At 45.8% G+C, this 5690-nt stretch overlaps 1 pseudogene; it reads left to right on the forward strand.

Annotated features, from left to right (window-relative positions):
* LOC147033320 (uncharacterized) overlaps positions 1–4237 on the forward strand; it is a 4975-nt pseudogene extending 738 nt beyond the window's left edge.
* The last annotated feature ends 1453 nt before the right edge of the window (positions 4238–5690 follow it).

The following is a 5690-nucleotide window of genomic DNA, read 5'->3' on the forward strand; positions in this document are numbered from 1 at the left end:
ACACTTCCCGAATTTGACGGAAGAGAAGGGTGTACGAAATCGAGTTTTCCTTGTTTGTTCGAAAACGGCAAGAAAGATCATTTCAGATGCAACTCAAACACCAGATGAGGAAGCACGTACACTACTAATGGCAGCATCGATTCGCCATAAAGCTGTTTTGGATCATGACACACCATTCAAGTTTGAAGATTAATTTCCCAATAGTTGCGAACAATCATCTGTTCCACAGCGTATGAAGTATTTCTTCCGCCAGCTCCTCGAAGGACCCAAATCATCACCCGAACAAGAGAATTCCAGGAAGATCCTATCTGCGAGTCAAGTTGCTATGCGAAATATGACTTCTCTTTCTGCGAACTTGAGTTGCGAGCCTCTGCTTGCAGTATTCCTGACCCTCAAATTGCATTCCCAAACAAGAAGTAAGAAGCTTGTAGAACTACTACACAAATATGCTCTGAGCATGTCATATAAGAAAGTCCTCACCACTGAAGTTAGCTTTGCACAGGCTGTTGCAGATCAAACTATGAATAACGGTGATATAGTCTGTCCTACAAACTTGCGTCAGCACATTTTCATCGTTGCAGCCCTGGATAACTTGGATCACAATCCTACATCACGCAGTCAGCTCTTCCTTCCATGGAACTGGGATTTCAATTTTTCAGTTCCCTTTATCACAGCAGCCTGGGTTCGATCAAGCATGTCTACGAATCACCTCTTACAAAACAGCAACAGGCAGCAGTGGGCCCATCCTGCCTCGTTCATATACGTTTGTACCACCTGTGGGAAGGAATCACGTCACCCAACCTCCGGTAAAGGATGTGCATCCAGTAGCAACGAGTGCATTCGACGAGGAGAAACAGTACGAACAGGCATGGATGACTGCAGTACATGACATCCGATATGAGGATTCTGATGCAGAAAAGGACACACCAACAATGTGGTCTTCATTCCATGCTGCTCGATCAGATGCTGTTGGACAACCCCAAGAAGGCATTGAAGCCCTCCTGCCACTATTCCATGAGAAAGCAGCCACTTCAGAAATGATTCGACATGGAATGGAGTTGGTGAAAAAACAAACAACTGACCACCTCAACCCACACCAAATACGTGTATTGGTTGTGGACCAACCACTCTATGATCTTGCAAAAAAAAAAAAAAAAAAAAAAAAATGCAGTGAATCTTCCTGGACATCTTTGGGGAAGACAAGTTTGTGGTCATGCTAGGTGGACTCTACATTGAAATGGCTTTGTGGAGCACTATGGGAGACCTTCTGCGTGGGTATGGATGGCCTGAAGCCCTCAAAGAAGCTGGGCTTGTGGAGACAGAAGTAGCAGCCACATCTTTTCTGAAAACGTCCAATGCAATGAGAACAAGATATGCTCATCAAGTTACTGTTGTGGTACTCGACACCCTTCTGAAACGAGCCTACAAGGACAGTGGAACAGAGATGGCCCTGAGGAATGGGTCATGCTAACTTCTCAAGAGAGCCCAATGTTCCAATTCTGGCTACTCGTACACAAGTACCAACAGATCATTCTCATGTTCATCCGAGCACATCGAGAACGGAAGTTCGAACTCATGGTCACTACCCTGCGGAAGCTTGTCCATCTGTTCTTTGCTCTCGATCACCAGAATTATGCCAGATGGGTTCCAATCCTTATCCGAGACTTGGAAGATCTCCCAGATAGCATTCATGTTGTTTGAAATGGGACACTGGACAATAACTCGAAGCAATCGGCGTTTCTCATCCTTACCAATTGATCAAGCACATGAGCAAGCAAACAAAAGGGTAAAAGGAGTAGGTGGCATTATTGGTCTCACAGAGAACCCCGAGATGCTGGAACGCTGGATCGTGACAGGTCCGGAAATCAGCCGTGTCGCTGAGGACTTTACTGGTGTAAAAGACAACGATGATGATGAAGAACAACTCCCTCATCATGAGGAAGGATATGCTTCTCAGCACCGATTTCAACGCCATGTCAAAGATCTGATAGAGGGGTTGCTGAGCAAGGGGAGTCCTTTTGAGGAGCACAGCGAAGACCTGGTTACATTAGGCAACAAGGTATGTGGGTCTGTGACTGCAGCTGTATCGAGTCTATGGGACAAGAGCAATACGACAACTTTAGGAAGAATGTGCTGGACTCAAATGACACACTTCTGACAGCACCTATCAAACAAAACAAGTTACTGTTGTTTCATGAGAAGAAAACACAGAAGACGACTGCAGCTAAACTTAGAATGCAGCACTTCAAACGTCATGCGGAACTCTAGGAACAAGCTTTTGTAGCACTGGACATCCGCGGGGGTGATTTGGAGGAGTTTTTTCATCATGAATCTTCACCATACCCACCTGCATTATCGTCAGAAGGGTCCCTCAACTCTTGTACAAAGTCAGAATTGTATACATCATGGAAACAAGTAAAAGCAGTATTATTTCTGATGATGAGGAGCTAACTGCACCAGATGTTTACGACTTTGTTGTTATTGACGGTGGAGTACTGATACACTCCCTTCCTGTAGTGGGGCAACTTAGCATAACAATTGTGCATTTTGTGAGGAAAGCACCAAATTTGGCACACGAGTAGCCTAGCATATTATGAACATATTTGGATATTGGGCCATCTCAAATTTTTGATGGCAGTGGAAAATGGCTGCCACAGCCATCAGCGGCTGAATTTGAGATCGCCCAATATCCAAATCTGTTCATAATATGATAGGCTACTAGTGTGCCAAATTTGGTGCTTTCCTCAAAAAATGCACAATTGTTATGCTATATTTAGCTAAGTTGCCCCACTACTGGTACAAATGTCCAAGGCAAGATCTTTGATTCATATTTTGACAAGGTGTTCTGCCCAAGAGTTTGCCACGACTTGAAAGGATCGACACAAGTAGACATTGTATGGGACGACTATCGTGCACTCACAATCAAAGGAGGTACAAGGGAAAAAACGAGGAACAGGCACCCGACAGCGTGCATGTGGCACTGCCAAAATCCCTGGAAACTGGCAGAAGTTTCTGGCGAACGTTGATAACAAGAAGGAACTGTTCGCATTCCTGTCAAAAAAGATAACACAAGAACAGTTTCCAGATGACAAGGATGTCTACATCACTGCAGGTGATCAAGTACACCATGCTGGAAATGATCCACCAATGGATCAATGTAACCATGAGGAAGCTGACACTCATGTTGTAGTAAATCTTCTCCATGCCCTCCAAACATCGTCACTTGGGATGGTCCATACTGGAGACACAGATGTTGTGGTAATCCTTCTGAGCAATTTCCATCACATCAAGGCTCTGAATCCTGCCGCAGAAATCTGTATCTCCTTCAAAGCCGGAAAGAAAACAAGAATGATCTCCCTGAACACTATCGCCACAAACCTGGGTACGACAACGTGCAAAGCCATGGCCCTCTTTCACGCATTCACTGGATCAGACAGCACGTCTTCCTTTAAGTTCAAGGGTAAGAGATACTGCTCCAAGGTGATGCAGGAAGTACCGTCCCTCATGGATGAATTCGCAACTATTGTCGACACTCCATTCCAAACATCGCCAAGACTGAAAGAAGTAGTAACGAACTTTGTCTGTCAGCTCTACTCCAATGATCCAAATGAGTGCAACGACGTTGACCTCCTCCGAATGATGTTGTTCTCACAGAAGACTCGGGACGTGGAGAGAATTCCCCCAACAAGTGATGCTTTTGGTCAACATATTAAAAGAAGTGTCTTCCAACAGCATCTGGACAACAGCGCACATGTCAATGATGGCTGTCAACAACCCCACTAACCATGGATGGAGGGAAGAGGACGGCAAGCTACTTCCCATTTGGATCTCGCTGCCCCTCGCCAAGGATGCATTTCATCTGGATGTGAAGTGCACTTGTACAAGTGCCTGCTCTTGGTGCAAGTGCACATGTCTTTGCAAGTGTCAATGCGAGAAGTAGTTGGCCAACAATTGGCCGACAGGTGTGTGTATATAACTGATTTATTTGCAACTTTCATATTACTTTGTTCAGGGAGTTATTCAAGCAATTGTCAGAACAGTTATGTGTAGCCACAACCACATTGTAGAACAGTCATAAGATGTTTACAAATTTCACTTTACCATTGAGTCGAAGCAGAATTGTCATGTTATTAAAACAGATTTTACCTTAGTAATCTTGCTCTATTTTTGTGGATATGCGTCAACACCGGCAAAATGACTGCGTATATAGGCAATCTGCTTGAAATACAAGTTGCTTCTCTTGATTCCGAGTCCATAAGTACCCCATATGTTCAGATTGACTCACTGAATCAAAAGTTAAAGCAATTATTATATTTCGCATAGGCCGCGGAGCGGGGGGGGGGGGGGTCGGGTTATGACCCTCAGCCCCACATACCTATTTTTGATATGACAGCTTGACACTCGAACGAAAATTGTTCTATAAAACTTTACCGTCAAATTGGTACCAAAAACAAAACTTTTGCATCAATTTGAAATGAAAAGAAATAATTACCCATGCACGGCCCCCCACTATATTTCTATCAAGTATATCGTTACAGTTGTGGAAATTCACATTACACCATAAAGAGTCCTCAGGTGAGATATCTCGATAAGTCCATGTGTAGTTAGCCCACACCCGTTGTATAGAGGGAATTTATGTGATCCATTCGGGCTGCGATTCTTCAGTTAGTCGTTTTTCTTTCTCTATTATTAATTTGAACAAGAACAAAACAAAGCAACAACGACACTTGTGGGTTTTTCCCACCATTTTCCCCGCGCTTGGTGTGAAGGAAGGGGGGAGGGCAGCTCGCCGCAGATTGGTGGATGAACAGCGTGAGGCGGTCGGGGTGAGGGAACGCCCCTTTTCGGGAACCTTCTCGAAGGAAGGTGGAGCCGAAAACGGGGCGGGGCGAAGGGCGGAGCTGGCCCCGACAAAACGAACGAATGAGTTGGTCTTCAGTTTCTTTTGGGTTGGTTCGGAGTTCAGTTTGGTTTGAGTTCGGAGTGAGCCTTCTGGTTCTTCGCGAGCTCGTTGTTCCTGCCCTGTTCTGCGATCCTCGTGCGGGCCCTGGGACCCCGTGCGCGAGCGCGGGAAGTAGCGCCGAACGAGCCCCGTCCGTTCCCCCAAAAACCCCGTCCAAGCTGTCGGGCGGACGACGCGAGCTACGCGCGGGACGAGCTTGGTGCGCCACGACAGGAGGAGACAAAGGAGGGACTCGAGGCTGCAGTCCCCCAAGGCTGGACGACGCGCCCAGGGAAGTCGCGACTTCCTTTTCTTTTGGGGTTTTGTGTAAATGTCTGTGGGTGGTGCCAGTCTTGTAAGTAGAAACTGTGTAAATAATTCCCATTTATTCGGTTTTAACTCTTTCCTTGCTTTGGTTGCATTTTGACTGTATGGCTGTATATAAGTGCTTGCTTTGTGTCTGTGTGTGTGAATAAAGTGCTGCTTGTTGAACTGTTTTCCCACTTCGCTTCATCTTTTCCTTTTATTGAACCTCCATCTTGCATCACGTAAGGGATTCGATAGTGCGTTTAAAACGCCCGGTAATTAATCGGAACCGTCAAGGCCGACGATAACTCCGCTTGGTTATCCCTGTAATACGAAACGAACCGCTTAAGCGATTTGTGTCTAGAGTCGGCCTGTGGCATGGTACGATCGCCCGGTCAACCACTCGCGCAGGTACTTTGGAAGGTCGAATTTGGCGAGCAAC

The sequence above is a fragment of the Eptatretus burgeri genome, chromosome 2 (genome assembly GCF_056783735.1).
Source record: "Eptatretus burgeri isolate ZD-2024b chromosome 2, Ebu_testis_v1, whole genome shotgun sequence".
NCBI lineage: Eukaryota > Metazoa > Chordata > Myxini > Myxiniformes > Myxinidae > Eptatretus > Eptatretus burgeri.